This window comes from Malurus melanocephalus, unplaced genomic scaffold (assembly GCF_030028575.1).
Source record: "Malurus melanocephalus ecotype Western Australia unplaced genomic scaffold, MMel_1.1 scaffold_434, whole genome shotgun sequence".
NCBI classification, from domain to species: domain Eukaryota; kingdom Metazoa; phylum Chordata; class Aves; order Passeriformes; family Maluridae; genus Malurus; species Malurus melanocephalus.
In genome coordinates this window covers 43,292-68,881 of record NW_026623666.1, presented here as the reverse complement: position 1 = coordinate 68,881, position 25,590 = coordinate 43,292, and the positions used below count along the sequence as shown (strand labels likewise).

General features: G+C 38.7%; 1 long non-coding RNA gene across 1 annotated transcript in view; it reads right to left on the bottom strand.

Annotated features, from left to right (window-relative positions):
- Positions 1–25,590, bottom strand: part of LOC130581770 (uncharacterized) — a 70,936-nt gene that overhangs the window by 26,767 nt on the left and 18,579 nt on the right. Inside the window, exon 3 of the long non-coding RNA XR_008966264.1 lies at positions 11,140–11,212. This is a non-coding gene — a long non-coding RNA (uncharacterized LOC130581770). The remainder of the gene's footprint in view (positions 1–11,139; positions 11,213–25,590) is intronic.

The following is a 25,590-nucleotide window of genomic DNA, read 5'->3' as shown; positions in this document are numbered from 1 at the left end:
AGGAAGGAAGGAAGGAAGGAAGGAAGGAAGGAAGGAAGGAAGGAAGGAAGGAAGGAAGGAAGGAAGGAAGGAAGGAAGGAAGGAAGGAAGGAAGGTTACAAAATCACCATCTCCCCAGTTCCACATTCTGTTGTCTCCTCCTCACTCCTCTGGGAGATGTCAGACACCATGGCAGTCCTTGTCCTGAGTTTGCAAAGAGTTAACAAAGGTAACACATACTCTTGGCGCTGCTGGTAGTGGAAGAAATAGTTTGGAATAAGCTCTGGCTGACCAGCAYCTCCCACAGTAGCACTCCACGGATGCACTTTCTTACATGCCATGTGTTAAAACACTCCTCATTCCTCTGCAAGCAATAAGGAAAAGGCGGTGGAGCAGGGGAGCTCTGCCTCACAAACAGCGCTAGGCATGCAGCTGAAGGCAGACAGCTTGCAACCACAGAAACCGCYCGGGTAGCCAGTAAATCAATATTTGTGTGTTATCGTTCTCACATACATTCCCGTTTGCTGATCCAACACTTGTTCCCGCAGAAACAGGATCAGAGCRGCCGCCGGCAGCCAGCAGGCAACCAGAGCCAGCTCCCCCTGGAGCCGGTGCACAGGTGTGCTGCCCCCAGCCAGCAGGCAAAGATCTAAGACTTCTTTTAATTAGGGAGTAATACYTTTACATTACAAAAAGAACTTGTAGAAGGGAGCACAGTCTCCTCCAGCATTTCTTCTCTTCGGCAAAACATCACGGCTCTCTCTCCCCAGCTCASGGCAGCTGCTTTGCACAGCTCCCTGTCCCGCTTCTGCGCAAACCAGACCAAGGAGCCCCTTCTTAGTCTGGGATTGTCAAAGAGGTGCCCTTCCCTTACAGCACAAGGAAAAAGAAGCTCAGAGGAAACCAAGGACATTTTCTGATAGTGTGCATTCAGTTGTGTTCTACCCCTCAGTCTAGCAGAAGCAGTCATTATTTTGGGACAGCAGCAACTCAGCAGCTGTGGGKACGTCAGAGAAGGGCTGCACCCAAGGATGCTGAGAGAAGGGGTTGCTGTTGTAGTGCGAATGCTCTCTCTTGTCTTTGGAAAGTCATAGAGACCAGCAGAGATGTCCCACACCTGGACAAAAGCAAGCATTGCACTCAGCTCCAGAAAAGGYTTAAGGGCAATATGGTGAGTTACCAGCTGATCAGCCTCACTCTGCTTCATGAGGAGCAGTTTCTGGATACAGCTGGGGACAGCCAGCATGGATTGACCAAGGGGAAATCACGTTTGACTAACCTGGTTGGTCTCTGGGCTGAAATGACTTTATCTGAGGCCAGAGGCAGAGCAGCGGACACACAGCTTTAATACAGAAAAAGGATTAAAGCAAGAAGTAAATTGGTTCTGTATGTTTGCTATATTTAACCTTTATTTATTTTCTATATTATACCAAAGACAGGGTAGAAGGCATGGCTGGCCTGCCTTGACCACAGGAGCAYAGCTTTTAATCACACAAACAGGGCAACCAGCACTCCCCCACTGTACTGTTGCATAAGGGGAAGTTATGGATGCTATTATATTACCAAAAAAAAATCCCAATGTAGAAACATGCAATCCCCCTCTACATTCCCAAGTATATATTTGTAACTTTTGCACAAAATAAAAGAATCTTAATGTGCTTAAAATCTGTGCAAGATAAAGCAGYCACACCAAGTAATCTATCTGGAATCCAGCCCATTAGAAAAGCTCATGTCAAGATTATCAGACTGGATCTGAGAGAAAAACCTTCCAGAGAATACATACATGGATGACCAACTATTAGAAGCTTTTGTCAGCCCTGCAGACAATTCCTGCGATAAGCTCAACATACCAGACTTCTTTCCTTTCCTTATCTCAGCAAGCAAATGAATGCTATTAAATATACCATATTTTTTCAATGGGCTATACAAACAAAATACACACAGTTAATTAAAACTGCAGTCCTTTCTTTGATCTTCCAATGAAAACAAAATTTAAAAGTCATACTATTTCAGCCTAGAAGCTTGGAGTTAAAAAGCTTAGGAACTCATCYGGGACTTTGAATCCAAGAATCATTGGGCTGATGTCATTAAAAGAGCTGAATTAGACTTGTAATTATTCCCTTATGAGTTCTGCTGTCTATCTGAGAAAGAAGGGTATTCATTTCTGTCCTCAAAATTGATTTACTTGGGTGAAAAAAAAAACCAGAAGGGGTTAGAGAGGGCAAGAACTTTTTTTTACTATGCATCTAATAGTATACAAGAAAATAAGTATCAACAGTGACCGACATCTCTACCAGTCAATAGGAGCCATACCTTCTGTTAACATGGCATGGCAGTTTCCTTGAAATCCTCAGCATAAATCCTATCTCCACAGCTCCAGCTGGCTGTCCATTGCTTAGTGCAGTAGCACTTCATTAACATGCAAATGCTTGACAGTTATTGGGCTTAAGTACATCTGCATATTTATAAACAATCATTCCAAACCACATMCCCATTTAAGGAAACTGCTTAATGACACTGAACCTAAAGTCTCGCTCATACCCTTTAAACATTAAGCTGTAACTAGATTCACTCATTCTATATTTGTATGGTATTTTAAAAATACCTAGCTTTGCACATAGCTAGGTAAAAAAAAAAAAAAGGATCAATTAACTTTTTCATTATTTTATTTGTTCTTTTGTGGCAAACCTTTCTCTTTATTAAACCCTATATTTCTATTGAAAAGGTAAAAATAACTCAAAAAAGTTATGCTTTAGAAATCAAGAAAAGGCAAATTTACAGCAATAAAAAAAAATAACCTTCAGTAAGGCATATTTAATGTTTTAGCCRTAATCTGCAAAATACTGTCAAAATATGTAACCTCTGTCTTTTCAAAGAAAAAGTTTGAGAGATACCAGAAAAATAATGCATAAAATTGGAAGTTGCCCCAAAAACAACTACAGATATCATTTCTGTGCTCACAACAGTAATTCTGCACATCTAAAGATGACTTCTATGTGTCCTCCAATGTCACATCATTGAAGGTACATATGAAACCCAGTATAGACACCCCTACTCTTAACAGCACATTCTATCCAAAACATCTGGAATTTTAACATGGAGTACCATAAATTTGGCCAAGAACTCAGATTTCTCAAACATTTACCTGCAAATTATATTTAGTGATAAAATAGATTAAAAAAAAAAATCAGAATTTATTTTTAAATGGACAGAGACACACCAAAACCAGCAGTATTTAAACGAGCCATGATGTATCAGAGACACCAACACAGATAGTTTCTGTACAYGAACTGTAAAACTTGAATTGAGTATTTCATTACAGACGAGAGGTGAATGTGAGCTGCACTTGCACATTTAAAGAAAGTACAGGTCTGAAAGCCAAATACCATTTCTGCAGAGACTTAATCTGGACAATCCCTGCTGTGTGGATTACATAAAAAGCTTCATTGCACATCCTACTTCTGGCCCACATCTACAGAAACATTTTTAAGGATAATGGTGATGAGGAGAAACTGAAATATCTGAAATGTTAGCACAATAATTTGAACTATTACATAAATACCGCAGTAAAATACAGAAGAATAATCATTGCAAGCTTCATTTTGTTCATATTTGGCGGTAGATATGTCACTGTATCAGAGTCAAGTATGTTCTCAGCTCTCTTTGGAGTTCTATAAGAAACATCCAAAAAATGAGAAGTGAAGTACTGGAACACAGAAGATATGTCATAACAACTACCAGTGCACAAGAAATTAACTTACTAGAACAAAAATACAAAAATTTGTGAAACTGAACCTAAGAATTCAAGGTGGGTTTCTTGAGGTTATGGGTTTTTGGGTTTGKTTTTTTTTGTAGGTTAAGAAAACACGCAATAAACCCGGATGTGTCCAAATGAACCAAATATAAAAAAAAAAAATCTAGAGAATACTCATTAAAAACTAAATATTTTTCATTTACAGGAGCTAAATTTGCCTTTATATTTCCCACTCTATGCATAAGAAATGCTGCAGAGTAAGAGCAACTACTGCAGCAATGCAGACGCACGTGTTTTCTTCTACAAATGGGAGAGGTTGAAGCTCAATTACAAGATAATTCCATATACAATTCACATTATATACTATGAAAATTCTCAAAATAAAAAAGTGAAGATAAAACTATTTTATGAGAAGATATTTTTATTGCACTTGTGTATTTAATACAACTTTTGTGCTTTCTCTACACTTTGATMCATATTTCTTAGCCTCTAATTAAATTAAGAATAGGAATACCTACAACCAGAACTCCCTTTGTTCCCACTGCCTAAAATTTGGGCCCATCACAGCACATAAAGATTGAAGGTAGTATTTTAAAAACTCCCAAAACACTCTCGCATGTAAGACTCTTCTTCAGAATCATGTTCAGCAACATTGTCTCACTGGAAGTCAGTGAAGCAGCCTTCAATGTCCAAACTTTTTATAAAACATTGGCATTAGTAGTCTTCAATCCATTTGTAATTGCTGAAAGTTTTACCACCAGTTTAGAACTTTTTCCTCTGGCATTTCTTCCTAAGATTAATCTTCCAAAGACAATCAAAAGGACAGGTCTTTTATTGAAAAAATACTTCAAAAATAAAATATTAGAATGYATGGTGKGATGGTTTGTTTTATGAGCAACTGRTTTGGGATTGTTTGAAGATAATAAGTTCCATTTCRTGTTTTGAGTTGGCCTGTGTACCACCTTGACATTCATTTTCATTCTTGTACTAGTGACGACACAGCTGATGAAATAAAGACCTTATTTAAAGAAATATACTAATGGCATCTCCTCATCAGGACAATTGAATCTTGTGACAGCAGCCCTTTGGTGATGCTTTCCTTTCTGCTTCAACTTCCAAATGAGTGAAATGCTGCTCACATGAGATTTAACATCAGCTTGAGAAATCACATCTTCACAYAAATGATGAACACAGTATACCAAAATAAGATCAGCAAAATGGTGTGAGAGAAAAAATATTACATCATTCAGATCATCACTGAGTTTCTTCTCCTGTACCTCTGTGTGTGCTTACAACTGAGCTCTCTCTGGTAAATTAAAAKAAAATGATGGATCAAAGAGACTGCAAAAAGTCATCACTGTCTTGCATTTAGGACATACTCTGACCTCTGTGTCACATAATATATGACCAGTATGGGACAAAAGGTAAGGACACAGATTAAGCGGATTTTTTGGAGTACACTATGGTTAAAACAACYTTCTAACCACAACTTTTTATCAGGAGTGCCAGGTGGAGAGATGCTTGGGAGCAGACCCTTCTAACTGAGGCTGAGCTGCATCTGCTCCTTTCAAGCTTTATCACTTTTCTTAAGGTCAATATCAAGGCTTTSGAAGATAGACAAAGCTAAAGAAAGTGAAATATCTACTCCAAAGAAATACTCCTTAATTTCTTCCTTTGAAATAAAGAACTAGGCTTTAGGGTCTTTGAAAAGATCATGAAAAATCATGTTAMCTCTTTTGACAAAGCCAGCTTGGAAGACCACTGAGTTAACAATCTCATTTTAAAAATGAACACTCACACTGCTTTGAATTAAGTTCTAGTTTATTTCTATTACTGAATATCATTAAAAAAAAAAGAAAAAGTGTGATTATATAAGGCAGAAGATCCAAGGCATACCTGACCTGCATACTCTTAGCAGCACAGAGCAGCTGATTATTGCCCACTATGTGCAGAATATTTTGAACATGCTAACAGCAGGACATTTTGAAGAAAATCAAAATTTAGTACACATTATTAGTCTTTTACAAAGCTAATACTTTTAGCTAAACAACACCCTTAATTACCAAATGGSTCAGATATTTTTAGTTTCAAAGACTTATTTTCCAGCAAATTAAACTGTTTGGCCTGAAGTTTTCCTTTTYTATAAACATAAACTTTAGATTTCACAAACAAATGAATTGAAGAATGCACACTGTAAAATCCTGGCAGCCTTTCCTTCGGGAAGCCTTAGAAGACACTTGTCTTGGATCAGGAACCGGCAACACGCCTGTCAYTCATGAACATGCCTGCTTTTTCTTTCTATTTTTTTAACTCGTAATCATCTCAGATCTCTCTACCTGGTGGAAAATTGAAATCTGTGCACAGACACTTTGTAAAAATAACTTAAATTGCAATACATAAATTCTCTAAGCTTGTGCTGACAGGGCTTTCCTTGCAATTGCAACTAAAAAGCTGCAGTTAGGTTATAGAGGATCACTGCTCCTCAATTGGTAAAGTACCGCAGAGAATTGCAGGAAAGAATTAATTATTTTGCCCTCATATCAGGGCTGGAACAGCATACAGTTAGCGCAATTTGCTCTTACACTGCATAAAGGGAAAACAAAGCATCAAATAGCTTGTCAGTTTAAAGAGTGCTCTCTCTTTGAGGGGAGGGAGAGGTGAGAAGGGATGTTTATGTAAATGAGGCAGAGAAACTACAGAGAAAAAAGATGCAAGCATGTAATTAAAATCTGTATCATAATGCCTACATACAACATACCCACTGAGATTACACGACCAATATTGATTCTAGCATCAAACTTTTCAATGTTACATTTTACAACTTAATAACTTTCTTTTAAAATATGCTTTTCATGTGTAATCTCTAYTATAGCACAATGGGCCAAGATGATTTTTCAAACAAAGACAGACTTTTATCAAACAGAAAGTGAAAACTTCTTTTAAATCTGATCTCAGCTCTTTGATGTGATCCAAGCAGCTGAACRTCTGAAGCCACACAGTTTCATACCAGCTTGCACAAAAACAGAARTTCTTCTGCATGTTCTGGTGTACACCTACATAATGAGTGCTGGTAAGAGCTACATGGCAGACTCAYATTTTAGTTTAATCATAATAAATTTTGTAATGTTAAAGTGACACTCTTGAAAGTATTTACTTCTGTATTCAAAGACAGTATTAAAACAGGGAAATGGTCCTCTGATACGGRGAAGATATTTATTCCCCAAGCATTTTTACCTGTGTTTTGTTTTAYCAATAAAATCAGGGCTTTTGACTTGGTAAGAAAGAAGTTTCTTCAAAAAAAAAAAGGAAAATATGCATCTTTATTAAATCAAAACAGATTTGGACACTTGTCATTCTCCCAAAATCCAGATGATTACGAGGCCTAAGACAAGAAGCATAAGCTTAGCAATTTTGTTTTTTTTCTTAAGGCTCTGGCTGTCTCATATGTCAGACAGGCATGTGTATTATGCACATCCAGCAGGGGACAAAGATCAGAAATTTAAAGGAGCTGTTTGTGATTTTGGATTGGATATGGCACACAGATGAAAGAGCAAATATTTTTCCCCTTGGTTTAATGCTAGCACTAGATGCCTAAATTAAGCTCAGCAGGAAATAAACATCCACCACAGATTTCAAAAGATATCTCACATCTTTGTATTAAAATGTTATTTTAAGAGTYCCAAATGCTGCATGTCTGATTTTTATTAAGTCTAGAGCCAACATAGGAAGTGTTATTTGATTTACTTTAAAAGAACGCAGAAAATATCACTGGACAATGGGATGTAAATTGCAGGAAGCCAAAAGAAAATTGAAGACTAGGAGATAATGGGCCTGGTGCTATTATCTATAAGAATACTAAGGCCACAGGCTTAAAAAAATTACTTTGATGACCATAAGAGCTTGCTCAGACAGAGCATCAAGTTAGCAGATTTTCTGGAGGGAGTCAAAGGACAACAGTCTCAACTTTTCCACATAAACTGGGGAGAGGTTTYTGATATGCATTTCTGATTTCCTTCTACACTAAATAGCTACAATGTTGTACTCCAAAGGAAAACAAAATTAAACATCACCCCACATGTTCCTCACACATTTTATGTGTGTGGTTATTGGTGAAAAGAACTCTGTGTCCATATACTAATGTGGTTAAAAGTTCAAACACTGAAAATTTTCTATACAAAGTGTAAAACTACCAGGATGGGATTTTGCCCAGCTTAATCACAGTACACTGAGCTTTTATTTTGGAGTTTGCAGACACTATTTTTTTCCTCTTTTTTCCCACTGACTTTGATGATGTTTTGGGATTAAATCAAGGAGCAGACAGTTCCCATGAGATGAAAGACATAACTGCAAAGAAGACTTACTTAGAAGATTAAGAAAAAAACAACCAACGTCTTGGAGTTTGAGATGTTGTTATTTATTTAAAGAAACACTCCCTTGAAGGGGCTCCAATTTCAATATTTTAAATATGTTTCTGCATTATCAACTCTAGTTGGAAATAAAATGTTTTTTTTTAATTGCCAAGCTGATCAAAATTATAACAATACATTCCCAAGTAGGCTAAAGGTATTCTTACAGGCAGGAAGAATAGCTCCAAGTTCTTCTGCAAACAGTGCCAGTAATAAAACCTCAGCTTCTTTAATTTATGGCCACTTAAAACTCCCAGAAACTCTTATTCAAGTGACACCATTTCCACAAGGTTCCACACATCCCTCCTCCATCAGCTAACTCCCAGCTGGGCACAGAAGCAGCCCTGCTACAACAAAGCCTCAGCCACAGTTCAAGAGGTTCAGCCAAGTTCTCAGGCCAGACAGAGCAGAGACCTCGTGAGCAGAGACCTCACACATCTCTCAGAAAGGACTAATTTATATTCCTCTTCCAGCCAGTCCAGTATATTTCATAACATTTTTATTGCTTCCCCTTTCAACTCTGCCCAAACCTCCTATGGCCAAGACAATCAAAGGCTATTGGGTGAAGCAGAAGAGGTGCAGAGANNNAGAGAGACAAAAAAAAGTGTTCTTGGGGAAAAAGGCTAAAGACTGAAGTAGTTTTCACAGCAGGCAGAATTCTGTGCACATGCGTGAGCTTTCTCACACTCCTGGGTCAGCTGACCAAGAGGAGAAAGAAGACCTTTGGTTTCTGTTCCTGACACCACTTCTGCATGCAGTGTAAGCCAAGCTGATTTATGTTTCCGTTTGTGCAGGCTTAAAATAAGTCCATAGTAATGTACATACATTTTCCACACTGCGGACAAGAGTAATTTATTAGGTATAACATGATTTGAGATCCCTGGGTAAAAATGGAAAGCAGTAACTCAGTAGTTTGCAGCTCAGTGGCTGATTGGCATCAGAAGATTTGCACACTAGTTCAGATGCATTCACCAGCTTCTGTCTCCAAATTACAWGTCTCATTATAAGTTTCCAACACCTGCAAACTTTTGAAATCCACSTCTGGCTGTGAGGTTGATGAAGTGTTTGATTTACTATGAACTCAGATTAAAAATTACTCAGGACCTTAAGAAAATGCTGATGAAGAAGCAAACATCAGTTAACATCCAAAACTCATCTCTTGTAGAAGGCCAATGAAACCACACTTAGAACTCCCAGAATGTATCCACCTAAAGGTGTAATAATTTGGCCCATCTTTGCAAAAGATGAGTTCATCCTGTGCACATTTTCTGCTTACATAAGTTATAGTAAAAAAAAATAGAAACTTCGTTTGCTTTTCTTTGCCAGCTTTGGAATCTAGAAAAGAAAGTTTCCTGCTTTCATTACATTTCTCATCTTGCTAATGTACTTACAGTTCATATTGCTCTAGAATACCAAAATGCAGATTTATCCTTTTATATTTGATCCTGTGTTTCATTCCAATCATTTAGCTACTATGCAGGCCTTTCTCTCAAATTTCCCCAAATATTATGAAGCACTTTGTTAAATTGTTCCAGAAGTGTGAAAGACAGAATTGTTTTTCAAACATGATTTGGTTTTGTTTTCAAAAATGGGTKTGACATAACTGCTATTTATCACACTGAGTAATTGTATTAACTTGGTCTGTGGCTGTCTCTTGGACAACTTTGTGCTCAGTGGTCTTGCACTTAAAATATTGAAAAACACAGTTAAAATACTTAAAAATTACAAATGTCAGTTAWAACAGTTTTGATGGAAGTGCTAGTTTATTTTTAATGCTGCACTGCCAATAGATTTATTGACACTGGAAACAGTGAAATGCTGCAATTTTGGTATAATTATCTCAGAGTATTCAGGATTTTAAACTGATCAAATTATGGAATTGGTTTTTAAAGACTCAGCTTAGGGAAGTAGGGAGGAGATGCCTGGGAAAAAAATATCAGTTCCATCTGCAGAGTGGAATTGATTATATGTTCTGGATTGGCTTATGCTGTAGAACTACAAAAAAATTACAGGTGACTTTGGTTACTAGAGGAGCTATWAGTCAGCCTGAATTATTGACATATTTTTATGTAGTATAGCTCCAAATAMCTCCCTCAGTTTTCTTTTTCACTCTCAAAATGTAAACATTCAGAGCTATCATGGAAAGGAAGGGCACAARGTTGAAAACAGAAACAAGCTGTTCCAGAACCTGAGATTCCATCAAAACTAAACTTTTATCTTGCAGGCAGTTTAACAGGAAAGTTTAACTCTCCTCTTCCATTAGCTGCTCTTAAGTTTATTTCACATCAAGATATGAAATCTAAACTAAAAATTATATATCCAAAGACCGTTCCATAGTGTCCAGAAAAGGTGTTACACCTTTATTTAATGCTTAAACACCAAAGACCAAAAGGATTCACTGGGCAGCAGAAAACRATGAAAAAATAAGATTAGGATTCTCTAATGCTATCACATCTTTGTAAAGGAAGATACACAAACTTAAAATCAGGCAGTTTAGAAAGTCTAACACACCTCATTTTTGTTCCAATACACACCATAATTAAGAMTGAAGTTTACTGAAAGAACAAAAGAAAAATATAAACTATTTTTATTATTCTTTCCCATCATACACAAACACRCAATTCTTTAGGACATGACCACACTCCTTCCACAAGATGCCATTCCCTTTCAATACTCTGAATGAACAGTGATGATTGAACAAGTGATCATTAATTTTTTGGCCTTACTCTTACTATTCAGTGTGAAGTCCCATGTCTTGTTTACCATGTAYTGTTCAAAGCTTGATTTGAATAATGAATTATTCATTTGCTTGTGGTTTTACGACAGTGCTCATCACAACATCTGAATGCATTACAAATATCCAATGATTCAATTTCACATCATCTTTGTGTGATGATATGAATGATATCATTGTATGCACATTACAGAAGCAGAAAGCATCTGTTAATTCCAAATGCACAAATGGAAGCTTGCAGGGCCAAGTTTCTTCAAAATACTTACATTTGTCACACCATTCGAGTCAGCCTCAGCAGCACATGTGGATCATAGTCAGAGGTGGTCTCAAMGCAGGCCCCTAGAAAAAGAGAAAGACAATTAGAATTCCCCGATCACATGAAAACATTTTGGTTTTTAACTATTCTTCACATTAGATGTGATGAGTCAAAAATGTTGACAGTGGAGGGAAAGAAATTCTTAGAAGAAGCTGTTGCACTGCAGAGGTATAAATGAAGGTAAACAGCAAAAACTCAGATACAACAGAGGCACCAATGCACAATSAGGATTTGCGCTGGGCTGCTTTTTCAGAGACCATCATATTTCAGAGGATATCTATTTTCATTAGGGGGTGGGGGAAAAGAGTGAGAAAGGATGAGGAGAAGGCTGAGGTGCTAAATGCCTTCTTTTCCTCAGTCTTTAACCATCAGACCAGTTGATCTCAGGCTGCTCAAYKCCCTGAGCTTAAGGACAGGGACAGRGAGTAGAATGAAGCCCCCACAATCCAAGGGGAAATAGTCAGCGATCTCCTGTGCCATACAGATACATGAGTTCATGGAGTCCAATGGAATCCACCCAGGAGTACTGAAGGAGCTGATGGAGGTTCTCACAGAACCACTTGCCATCATTTACCAGCACTCCTTGCAAACTGGGGAGTTCCCACTAACCGGACATTAGCAAACATGATGCCCACCCACAAGAAGGACCAGAAGGAGGATTTCGGGAGCTACAGGTGTGTCAGCCAAACCGTGATGCTGGGGAAGGCCACAGAGCAGACCAGCTTGAGCGTGATCATGGAGAAAGTATTGGAAAACCAAGGGATCAGGCCCGGCCAGCACGGGCTCGTGACAGGCAGATCGTCCTTGGCCACATTTCTCTCCTTCCATGACAGGGTCACCTGCTTGGCAGRTGAGGGAAAGGCTGTGGATGTTGTACCTGGATGTTAGTAAAGACTTTGATGCTGCTTCCCACAGCACTCTTTGGGAGAAACTGGCTTGGATGGATGCAGTTCACTGAGTAAAGGCCCAGAGAATGGTGGGGATGGGCCAGTCCTGTTTAGTGTCTTTATTGATGATCTGGACAAGGGGACTGAGGGCAACATCAAACTGATGGGTGGGAATCTCAATCTGGGAGAGGGTAGGAAGGCTCTGCAGAGGGATCAGGACAGGCTGGATCCTTGGGCTGAGGCAAATTGTATGAAGGTCAACAAGATGAAGCCTGGAGTCCTGCACTTGGGTMACAACAACCCCGGCAGTGCCACAGGTTGGGGACAGAGTGGCTGGAAAGCTGCCCAGCAGGAAAGGTTCTGGGGGTGCTGGTTCAGCCGCTGAGCATGAGCCAGCAGTGTCCAGGTGGCCAAGAAGGCCAATGGCACCCTGGCCTGTATAAGCAATAGTGTGGCCAGCAGGACCAGGGCAGGGATTGTCCCCCTGTACCCGGCACTGGTGAGGCTGTACCTTGAGCCCCTCACTTCAAGAAAGACATTGAGGTTCTGGAGCATGTCCAGAGAAGGGCATCAATGTTGGGGAAGGGTCTGGASCACAGTCTTGATGAGGAGCAGCTGAGGGAGCTGGGGGTGTTTAGCCTGGAGGAAAGGAGGCTCAGGTGGYTCTTACAGCGCACCACAGCTGCCTGAAAGGAGGTTGTAGGGAGGTGGAGATGGTTCCTTCTCCCAAGAGAGAAAGTCTCACTGCCAGGATCACACCAAGACAGTATGCCAGCAGAGATTAAAAATGGCTTGGGACATGTGTGTTTAAACAATAGGGACCATCTTTCATTTTTCCCACTTGGATGGAATTCACTCAAACACATCTCATCTAAATATAAACAAAAATATCTACATGATAGTTATATGTACAGTTTCTACTATGAGAACTTTTCCCACAGTTTAATCCTCTTCCCAGGGTCTAAACCTGACAAAACTGTACAACCAGACCATCTGCAATCTTAATTACCCTCCTAATAAATGGCCATCCTTACACAGGGTTTACCTTCCTTTAAGTGAAAACAGTTCCAAATGGTGTTAAACTTTCCTAAGTGGCAGATGTGAAGACGAGGCTGCTGTGGCAGAAAAAATTCTTTCACAATTACTGTACTACAAAAATAATGGGTTTTCTGCTTCAACTCCAATATCCATGRTATTTCCATGAGAAATACAGCTGGATAAAGCCTTACCATATGCAGAGCAGCACACATTTTGTGTTCAGCAGCTGTAACCCAACCGGCTGCTCATTATAGACCAACACTGATTTTTCAGAAGTGACCCAGAATCTGCTCCCAGTTCTGGAAAAGGTCTCTTACAGACCAACATGTTATTGGAAGATACCTTCCTCTACGCCTTCAAAAATCTGATTTAATTACTGCAATCCAACTCAAATTATAGAGGAAGGACCAGTAGGTTCGTCCTATACTTGCATGATTCTTTGATGCCAGGTTTTTTTTCTGGTTTTCCAGATAGTCTGGGGAAACTCCCTCTGAATTCAGTAATCCCAATGAATCAGCTGCAGACCCAAATGGCTCCTCCAGCCTTTGCAGGAGTCCTGATCCATCATTCAAGAAAACAGGGCTCCACACTAAAAGTAGTGGTGCTACCACACCAGAAACAGGCTACTTTGGGGTTGTGGCTCTCTTTGAAAGACTTTTGAAATCACCTGGAATATCACTGTCACGTACCAGACATCAGTGTCAAATGTATATACAAGTTAAGCCTGGATCAAGGTCTAGTGGGAGGCTTTGCCCCACCTTGGGAAGGCATAATGTCTAAGAGAAAAAGTTGTGAGGAATTCAGCAGGGAGGCACATAAAGTCAGTCTCCTGGCATTTATGTGTTATCACYTGCTTGACTCCAATTCTTCCATTTCTGTCAGTCACTGGTTTAAAAGTGGCTGAGTTTAAAATGCTAACCACTGCTGAACTCACAAGCCAGCCACCAGACCACCCTGACACCAAACTTAATGGAGAGGAGACCACGTGGAAGAACTACACCACATGGTTGTTTCAGTTCAGGACTTGAGCTAATGCCCAGCTCTAACTAACTGATGTCACTCATAGTAGATGTGTCTTCATGTAACATGTTCTACCCAATTTTAAAAATTCATTACATGCTACACTAAACTGGAAGACACTTTGGCTTAAGTAGATAAAAAAAATAATCTGCTTTGGGAAATAAACTTATCTCAAAAATTCAGCTCAACCCAGTTTTGGTATAACACACACTCCTAACCCTTCAAGCTATAGGAGACTGGGGATTTTTCAWATACCATTTCTTTCTTATGTCTGACTGTTTCAGAAGCAAAGTTGACATGTGTTACCAGTGAACAAGCCCAAGAAGAAATCAGATCTGGGCATTTCCCACCCAGAAGAACAATTGAGAATTGAATGCAGCAAACATGAATTGAGGGCTTTATGATAAGACTGAGATCCCAAAGAATAAAGCCTGTGCTTAAGCTTGAGAGAGAAGAGAAAGGTGAAGCAGTTCTGGTTGCATGAGAGTCGCCAGTAGGTAGTTTTAATTGGAACAAACAAGGGCATGGACAAAAAAGCGTGTTGGCAAATACCAGTTTCACTGTAACTGTCAATGAAACACCAATCAGTTTARTACATTCAGACAAAAAAATCTGCAGGACAGGCATTTGATTATTTTAAGTCATGTAAAAATTGTTTACATTTGTGCTGAAATCTRAATTTGCTGTTACTTTATGATCATCACAACACTTGTAAACAAAAGCATTTCTTTAAAGCACTCAGACACCTGCAATGCTAGGCTAATTCATAATTGTGTGAATAGTTTCACTAGTACTGGTATTCAGCACTAAAAAAATCCGTTTTCTCAAGTAGTCTTACTCTGACAGTAACATTCATCTCATTTAAAACTTCTATATTACATATGCATTTTTTTTTCCTTTCAGTATGTAGTTTAGGTTATGGTTTATGTTACATCATCATATAATACAAATCAGCTTCTGCTTAGGGAGATAACTAGAGGATACAGGAATAAAAAAAGGATAATTTCTTTCTGTCTACTTAATTTAAGAATCTGTATTTGAAAAAACCCAACAACATTATAAGAAATCAACTTATATACTGGGCTATTAATTTGAAAAAACAATGGTGCAGGCAGTTAAAATATTTTAAGTAGTATCACATGATTTTTAATAAACTACTTGGAAAACTCTTACATAATAATAGGTAAATATATAAACCTTAAGTGCTACTAAGTTTGAATACAGTAATTTTGCAACTGTGTTTTAACATGGAACACAGGTCCCACATCTGCTACAGACTGAGCACTACAGAAACTTTATTCTTCCCCTACCCCTCATCAGCTGCTGGAAAATCACTCTAATGACTCCCTCAGGCTGGGTTCAAGGAGCAACAGTAACACTATAGGAACGGCAGCAAAATTTGAAACCTTCTTTTGTAGCCTACTTCCCTCGGGCCAAACTGCAAAGCTTTCATACGAAGGAGTGAAGGGAATAAAAAGGAGACTTTTGTCTGCCTTATACACAATAAATAAAATGGATTGCCAGTCTCACAGTCTCACCTTCCTGTCCTGTCACAGGTTGCAAGGCTGTGGCAAGCTTTGTTAGTAAGCCCTGAAGGAAGAAGTTTTCATTACTGTGAAGCTAGCAACACTGCTAATCCATGAACATTCAAACCACACTAACAAAACAGGAATGAGACTGGTCTAAAAATGTTGCATTTTAAAAGCTGTTTTATGCATTTTCTCTATCTTCTGTTCTCTTGAAGTTTTAAAATAAAATTCAGTCTTACTGTCAATTCTTTTTCACCTCACTCCCTAAAACCGGAAGTGCTTGAAGAAAATATTGCTTTTTGTAAAAAGGACCAGCAAGACTTCATAGAAATGTTCTTCTCCAGGTGCAAAGATCACAAATATCAAGCCATATATAGAGACCACAGTCCTAGACTGAAGCTGGATTAAGTGCTTTGCAAAATACTCACTTCATATTTAAAATTAAATTTTTTTAAAAGCCAGCCAGTGACTGATTTAAAAAATGCTGGAAACATGCCAGGTACACTATTCAGAACACCTTGAAACAAACTGCACTACTGTCTATACTTGGAAACCATAAAAAAGTTGCAAAACTAAAACCATATACTTGTAAATATATACGTTCAGCCTTCATGGTTTTCAAAGGAAACAAGTACAGATAAACTACAAGGATAACATAYGGTTGGATATGAATATGGTTTACATCTGTTACTGTTTAATTAGTTCAAACTTTACCCACAGTGGAGTTTTGAAGATGCAGGGACATGTGTTAAATAAATGAGACATATTTTAGAATGCTGAACAGACCTCAAAGTCCCAAAATCCAACTGGTAGGATTTGCAGAAACACCCTTCTTGGGTGGAACACTGCTTAGTGAATTAGGCATGAAGAATCCTGTTGGGAACCCTTACCCAAGTTCTCATCCGTTTTGTCTCAAGACAGTCACCCACACACAGCCTCAGCTCTGTCATAGGGAAAGAACGCTTGATGCCATAGACTTGCTCAAATAATATAACCAAAGCCAGGAGACAAGATAACTGTGTCTCTTGACCTAGGTTTTATTTGTGCTTGGTAGTCGCAATGAGCTTCACACACACACACCTTTCAATACCAGCAGTTTCCCCAAAGTAGTCTCCCTACTTTGCAGTTTAACCTAAAATACTGTTTTCTTTTTTCAAAAAATTAGTCCATCTATTTTAACAGCATTATGAGTGTGGAAACAACAAAACTGTGTCAAAACAAGCAATTGAAATGGTTGTATCCTAACTTTAGCAGCTATTTTTTATCTTACTTAAGAATTTAAAGCTAACATTTATACATATTCAGCAGAGGACATACTTGCAACCTAGCCACAATATTAACTTGTGATAGGAATAGTTATAAGGCAATATCTTTCCAGAAGTTCCAGAAACCTGATTTTCTGGTTTTTTKTTTTTACATATGTAAAATACTAGCTATAAAATGGCACTAAGACAGAAAGAAAATCATRTACCATCATGATAACCTGGCATCTCCTTAAATCTCATTCATACATGTCTAAACTTTCAAACAAAAAAAGGAAAGGGCATTGTAAAAGATACGTGACAGTAACAGCCAACATTTTTTGTTTGAAYGATCTTAGAATTCTTCAGGGGTGCCAATTTTGATGCAAGTTCTTCAACCTTAAGAAAATTTTCTATCAGCTGTGTCAGTTGATATTGATTGTTGCTGAAAAAACAAATGGGAAAAAGAGAAGTTCCCAATACTTGGATCAGCATTCTGAGAGCTAACTATAGGACACTACATTTTATTGATCTCTTTTTACTACAATACCAAACCTACACTTCAGAATTGTATCAAGGAGTAATTGTAGAGGGTTTCAGAAAATAAAGAGAAAAAAAAAGAAAAATACTCCACAACCTAAAAACAAAAATTGAGCCAATCAAGAATGGTTCTATTCCCTGTTTTTTTTCCATACACTCAATATATGCATTTTGGAAAGATATTTTTGCACTGTTTCTTTTAATACTTTCTTTCTTTTCTTTTTTTTTAAAAGCTCACTGGTTTTGATTAGTAATTCATATTGACATCAACACTCACCCATTTTAAAGGAGGAAGCTGCTTTCCTCCCACAGCTTTCCCTCATGAASTCACCTGGTTGAGTTATGAAATCCTGTTAAAGAGGTCATTTAAATAAGACATGAATCAATAGAAAAAAGGTCAGTTTCTTTCCTGCRCAGGTGTCATTTCTATTTATTTTGGGTGCAAAGACCAGTGATCACAAGTTCAGAATATTTATACTGCAACCTAATCCTCATAGCCCATTGTCAACTGATACTTCTTTGTTAAGCAGAGCAAAACCCCCATCAGATCCCTACAGGACTCCTGGCAAGATTTTCCAGCAATAAGACACTACCAGGCCTCACAGCCCTGTGTTCCTCAACATAAGATGATGTGAACTCATTGTGTGGCTATACTCCGGTGACACTCTCTGAGCCCCATGAGGTCAGATAATTCTGAGCAGTCTAGTCCCTGAAAGATGTCCAGGCACACCTGGATCACCTAGAAAAAGGGAATATTTGAGTGTAGATGGAAACATCCATGTACCTAACCCAGCTAGAACAAAGCCATGGTGCACCTCACTACTTCCCAAAACAACACTCAGGGAGTGAGTGCCCTCCCACCAGACTTTAGTTTGCTTTGTTCACTGACTCATGAAGGCTCAGCAGTGTTACCAATAGGGAGTTACAGGCACAGCCGGCACAGAACTGGGGAAAAAAATCCCAAACTTACATGTCTCTCTGGACTGAGCAGGTATGATGAGGTACAGATTTGCAGATGTAGCTGCTGCACTGTCATACACTGTTAGATATGCACACAGCCTGCTGAGCAAGAAGCTGGAGGCAACACAAAGTTCCAAATCCAAGCTGCCAGACAGGTGTGCCTATAAACCTCCTAATGCTKCTTCTCACCGCTTGAGTCAATAGCKAGATATTTTGTCCCGCAGCATTCTAGATCTTTCATCTGAACTGCGATAATCTAATACATCATTGGCACAACTGAGTTATTTCCTCCCCTTTTCCTTGCTCCCTCCCCCACAGCAAATCAGATTATTTCAACCYTATTGTATCCTATCTTGCTAGAAGGACACATATCTGTATGGATGTGATGTTTATCCAAAATCTTAACAGGTTAAAGGTGATGCAGTAACAGAATAATTTCCTTTCTACACAGAAAGTGAAAAGACACACCAAGTGCTCAAAGGATTATCACAAATGTACTAAAAATGAAACTAATAAAAAAATAATTCTGATCACTAGTACTGGAAATTCTACCCTCATCCCAAAACAATGTCTTTCTGCCAAAATCTTTCTGAATCTGAATGCTACTTGCTGAAGTATCATTGACATGCTTCCATCCAGCAGCACAGGAAATGAATCATATCTGGTCTGCATGTAATTCTTTAAATTATGCACATATTTATCAGTCTCGTCCTACATGCATAAATCTACCTTTACAATTTYTGGAAAACACTGATAAACACTGCTTAGGAGACAAGAAATGTACAAAGAAAGAAAAGGAATGAATTTACACGGGAATTTACTGTGTCTGCAGGTCATACAAATGAACCCAATTTTTTCCCACAATTAAATCTACGGTGTTATCAAGACAATCAGTTTATTTTAAGACTGTCAACCCGATATATAAATTTCCTTTTGTGCTTCAAATGCCTTTATCAGATAAGATAGCTTTTGTTTAAACTGCTATTTTCAGCCTTTGCTTTGAGGGTTTTGAATATACACAGTGAAGTAACTTGAGATTTCCTACCCCGTTTTAAAATGTGTTTCTTCTGTCTGTTTGTATTTTGTAATTTCCTGTCAAATAACCTCACCATAACTAACTTTCCTTGCTCCAACCTACTATTTTTTTAAAGCCATTCCCACTTCCTGAGGATGGTAATAAAACACTGATTACATTCGGCTGTTATCTGCCTTTTCTTCCCCTGCTTCCCCCTCTCTCACCCCCTTTGTCAAAGCCAGCRCTCAGGTTTCAGCTCTTCATGGACTGAGAAAGGCACATAACGGGGAGAGGAAGCAAATCAGACTGCAGGAATCCAGATTCATTAGAGTTTATTGGGTCAATCACCAGCTGGAGCAGAGCCAGACAATTAGGTTGTGCAGCCCCTGAAGTCTGGATGTTCGGCTCTCCTTCCCGAGCCGAGTGCACTCCGCAGCGGGCACACATCAGCACCGTGGCTGGCTGCTGTGGCTGTGCAGGGGAAGGAGGGACAGGAAAGCAGCAGCAACGTGCTGCTTCGAATCAGTTGCCACTAACTGGAGAAAAAARGTTCGTTTAGCCAATTCCTGTTTCATTAAACATGATGCTGCGGATATTTCCAGTTCTCTCATTGTTTTTTGCCAATTCCTACCAAAAATCGAATTTCCTAAAACATCACCATACAGAACCTATAGACTATTCAACTTCACCTGAAATTCTTTAACCTCTTCTATTTGTCTTTGACTGCACATTTCTGATTCAGCCAAGCTGAGTCCCCACTTACTTTTCTCTCTCTCACCCTATTCCCCCTTTCCACTACCCACAAGAAGTGAGCCCTACCTATTTCAGCAGTTCTTCTTCTCCTCCTTTCCCTTGTCTGTAAACTTGTTGCAAGCATAGGGAGTGAGCACACTGGCTGTAGCCTCTCTTTCGACCCTATACTGGATCATGTCCAGCCCTGTTTCCTCTGTTTCCCTTTGAATGAAAGTGTTTTCACCACAGTAATTCATTATGTCTTYCTGGGTAAATCTCAAGGATCTCCCTCCTACATGACCCTTCTAGTTCTATATTGCTGAACATCATTCTTGCTCTGACATCTGGTCCTCACTGAGGTTTCAGAGCAAAAWGGTTTCAAAGTGTCAGTGATATTTATCAGTTGTGGGTGGCCCACTACATCAGTGGGCACTTCTGAAAGCTCTGCCACTGCCACAGTATTCTCCCCAGTTTAACACATTTAGGGTATCTCTTTAGCTCTCACCTCTGCACTGGTGGTTCAGGTTCCATTTAAAGATTGGCAAAGCACTTTTAAGTTGATCTAGAAGGAATAGGAGAGGGGCAAAGACCTGGAGCCTTAGATCAGAYTGAGAAGCTTATGAAACCATGTTGTTAGACACATACCTTTTCCCCTTCCAAGAGATCTCCTTTGCACTTAAACACAAGTGTCATCTTACTTTCCARTTTTTCAAACTCTACATTTTGCCATGCATAAATTAACTTGTCCTAACTTTAAATGCCTTCCCGACAAAACTTCCTCCTCTCCCTAAAACTGACGCCAGCTCTGGGATTTCAGTGCTTACAACAGCAAATTTAAAATCACTTGTGTTATTTCATTTTCTCCTGTGTATCAAGTTGAGTTGTACCCTCTCAGCCACTTYCTTCCAGTCTCAGCAGCTTAAAGCTCCCCCTCTGTACTTTATTCTAATCAGTCTGATAGCATTCTCCCCTTGAGTGTCCCAAAAATGCCACTGCCTTTTTGACAGGGCAGAAAACGTACCATGGCTGAAATCAGGTTCCCATCTCTTTTCAGTCAGAAAGCCTCCAAGTAAACCCTTTAGTTTCCTAACTTGGAATCACATTTAATGTTCTTTTCACACCTTCTTCTTCAACTTGTTCCTAAAGTTTACATATTTTAAACCTTCCTGAATCGACTCAATGACACTCAAGGACCAAGCAATGTGACACCACAAATCTATTCCTGTTGCAGATAGTTGGAATTAATTAAACACAAAGCRTAGAGCCCAGAGGTGGACAGTGAAAGAGTTGCTAAAAACCCTTGTGCTCATACCTTCAATTTCTAAGCATGTGGTTACGAAGTTTATCTATTTCTTTATCTATTTCTATGTTTCTAATAGTTTATCTATGTCTGTGCAATTCAGGAACACTGCCATGTCAAGCTTTGCTTAAATCACATTCAGGTTTTTTTCTCTCACTGGTCACCATGTGGGTTTCTTCAGATGGGTATGAAGTGGGGTTGGCTCTTTTACACAGAGGCCACACCTAAATTATGCTTAATCCCTGCACAAGCAGCAGCGTTACACAGTAGTCCTCTTGCTATTTGGAAGTATCTATATGGTTCAATATTCTTTTTCTATCTGTCTAAATATCACTTGTTAGCTTCTATTCAGCATGAATTCTAGCAACTTTACCTTTCACCTTTTTCCGACAACTTCTCCATCCTTGGAACACAAAATTCAGACTGCTAGACTATTTGCAAAAGCTCCCAGTACCTGCACTGTTCAGCTCCATGAGTTCTCAGTSCAGCCAACTTGCATTGCTAGCAGTTGGCAAACTCACATTTTCTATCTCTCAAAGACAAATTTTAATTAAGGACAAACTTTTAATCCTCCCTTCATTTTCATTAAATCGATTCTTGATTACTTGATCTTCAGTTACTTCCCRAGTCTAGCTCTTCTATGATCTCATTATTAGCTGCTAAAACCAGAACAGATACTCTTTCATTCACTGTGTCCTTTCTTGTTAGGTTTGAAGGGAAGGGGAAGGGGATTTGGGGTTGGTTTTTTAATGACCACTGTTTTAATTTGACACTGTTACTCTGATGGACACTCTGCTACCTTCTCTTTCTGATCTTCCTGAACACAGAAAGAATTATTTTCCCAGCAAGACTATTATTCTSCTGTGCACCTATTGTTGTCTACATTTGTCTTCACAGGAGGTTTAGATTCCTCTTCCCTAATGACCTGCTATTTAAGTACAAACCTTTTCCTTGTTTCTGACTGAGCACAACCAATCACCTTGTMAAGTTAAGCACAAACCTTTTATTAAATGACCTGATGGTCCAATTAAGTCCACTATAATCAGTGGACTATGTATCAGTTTTTCTTATACTCTTCTTCCATTATCCATTAATRTATCTTCTGCCTTTTTGACTTCCTGCACACTAAAACCAAGCGTGAATATCACACAACCATCTTCAAACTCTTTCCCACCATTTCTTGACATACTCAGCTGTTGTAACAGACTCAGCAAAAAACACTGCCACCCCACACTGTGACACACACCATCCCTTAAGAAATATTCTAATTTCTTGAATGTAACCCAGAAAAACACCCCAACCTAAACTTTCCTCCCATCTGCCCATCTCACTTATGGGCTTTCTCCAGGATCTGGGAGAATTCTGACCACCAGAATCCAAATTTTCTGCAGAAATCATGGCAAAAGTGTAACTTAGAAAGGAACTGCATATCTTGATGTATTTTTCCTAAAATTGATCAAAACCACTGAAGTTCCACTTTAAATTGTAGCAAATAAGTGAGGAGCAAGGCACCATGGGCTGATGGAGAACAATAGTCAGTCTCAAAAAAATGTACAAATTACAGATAGAACAGAGGTAGAATGTTAGGTGCTTCTAAAATAAAGTTCTTTTTTGTTTAAGGGAGTGCATTGGAAAGCCTGGAAAGAAAATATCTGGAGAGAAAATAGTAATGGCAATATAGATGGAAGACTTTTTGTAGAAGCAGTCTAAAGGGACCATAACAGGATGAAAGAGCACATGTCAAAATCAGAAAAAAAAACCAAATCAGAGAGAAAATCATAAGTCAAAGAGAGATCAGGTAAGAGCTTCAGCAGTTTTTTTCCTAATTTAACAAGTATCCAAAAACATCAGAYAACTTTTTTTTGTGAGAGAAGCTAAAAGAAAAGTCAGACTGAAGGTGATACTGGTCAGAATTTTGATCTGTAACCTAAGTCTTTAAAAATTGTGAAATCACCACTAAGAAATATCACATATTTTTTTGGGCAGGACTCATGTAAAAACACATCTGAGTCATCAGAACAGAAGGTACWGAGAGTAAAGGGAAACCTGCAAAATTACTCTGAAAATCATGTGTAGAATATCCTCACAGATATACAGAGTGATAGAAGGAAAGAAATCATAAAAGTGTGGGAAAAATAAGCCTGCTTTAAAAATAAAAACATGGTGAACGTGACTAACAGATCCTCAGTAGTGCTTAAATATTGAATTAAATATTCACACTTATATGATTTTTGGTTCCAAATCAGCAGCATGCCAACACTTTTGTTGACATTCTACCTAACAGATCTGCTAATTTAAAACCTTTGATTTTTGTTTCTGCCATGCTACAATTCCAGGGAGTTACACTAGTTTGTCAAAATAAAGTGCATAGACTTTGCTTACACTGCATCCCAATACCTGCGGGCTATGTCCAACCAAGTTCCCTACAGGAACTGCTCAATATTTCTTATGTTTAGCACTGGAAGAAGCTTGTGCAATACCAGTTAGGGTGATATGTACTAACAGAATAAACATGCAGAGGGATTCAGCRCTTGTAGTCTGTAATGAAGCACAATGTATCCCAGTGGAGACACCAGCCCAGTGCCTAACTCCACTTTAAGAAAGACTGAATAATTTAACTTATTTCTAAAGAGGAAACCTCTGTAATTACCAGCAAAGTAAGTCCATGAGGTTTAAATAAATGCTCAAAAAAAAAAAAAAATAGATTATTTCACATCACCAGTTGTCAACCAATAGCTTGGATAAGGAAAATCCAGCTTCCTGGCTTCCTGGGCAGCTCCTTGCAGGCTTCAGAGTAACCGTTTCTCTCATTTACCTACACTCACTCTCATTTCCTTTCTCTTTACTTCAGGAATATTTTTTTTACTCCATCTGTAGGAGATGACAAGAGGGATTAACACTACCAGAGATGTTGCATATGACCTCTTCTTTTATGGGCACCATTTGTCACAGAGGTTCACTAGGCCTGTGTTTCCCAAACTTACTTCAGTCAAGGAATGAACTTCTAAGATGGATGAATACTCACAGCATAACTGTTTCAAACAAAACCACCCCAGTTTGTAAATAAGAAGTGCTTAGTGAAATCTGCTGCAGAAATCAGTCACATTAATCAGCTGGTTGTAAAGTAGATTGATGTGCACCAACTAGAGCTGTCTAAACAATTTTGTTAACCTTTAACAAAAATGTGAAGGGACATGTTACAAAATGGTTCAGTTTTAAATGGATAGGACATGTTTCTTTTAAGAGAACAGTTAAGTTCCATTATTATTATTATCTTGTTCAGATTTTCCCAGAACAATTGGCCCAAAAAGAGTAATTTATAGTTACTGTACTCTTTTCCACAAGTTCATTCCAGATTATGAACAGCAACGGCCCATGGCAGGACAGGGAGTGTTTATTCAAAGGCAGATTGTAGCTGAGGACTTGTGGGGCGAGACTGATGCTCGGTCAACATACAAAGAATAATGAATCACCAGAAAGCCTCAAAGAATTTCTTTACCTCTCATGTTGTAACTAATTTTATTTTTTTTCTTGGCCAAAATCACAGTGGAATTGCAGAATACTCTGTGAAATCAGTGCTGTTGGTATTCTAGGGTAAGATGGGATGGTTCCACATCTGCAGGAGGRGCCATGTGCACCTAAAAATAATTAATCTGAACATAAAACACCCTTCCTACCCCCAAGAATAACTCAAAAATAACAGTTAAGAAATATATTCCTCCACTTTTTTGAGGAAGCATCTGATTCATATTTGCAGGTGTCATGGTTTGAACTTGAAAGGCAAAAAGYGCCCACAATGTTCCCTCCCTCCGCCACTGGAGAGGCAGAAGGGAGAGCAAAAACCCAATTAACACTAAAATTTATGGCTTTTAGATGACATAACATAATTGAGAGAAAGATACATATATGCTCCAGAAAATGGTCAGACAGGCTGAATAACTTAAGTTGCAAAATAGATTTATTACTAAAAACTACTAAGAATACTACTGCACCAGGAAGGGGAACAGAGATAGGGAAAAATTTACAAGGAGAGGAAAAAAACTGATATTTTAAGACACCTGTTATTCTCTCTGTGAACCTGTCTCTCCCAGGTCGTTCCTCCCCACCCCTCCTTGCCTTCCTGGGCCCAAGGCGGACAA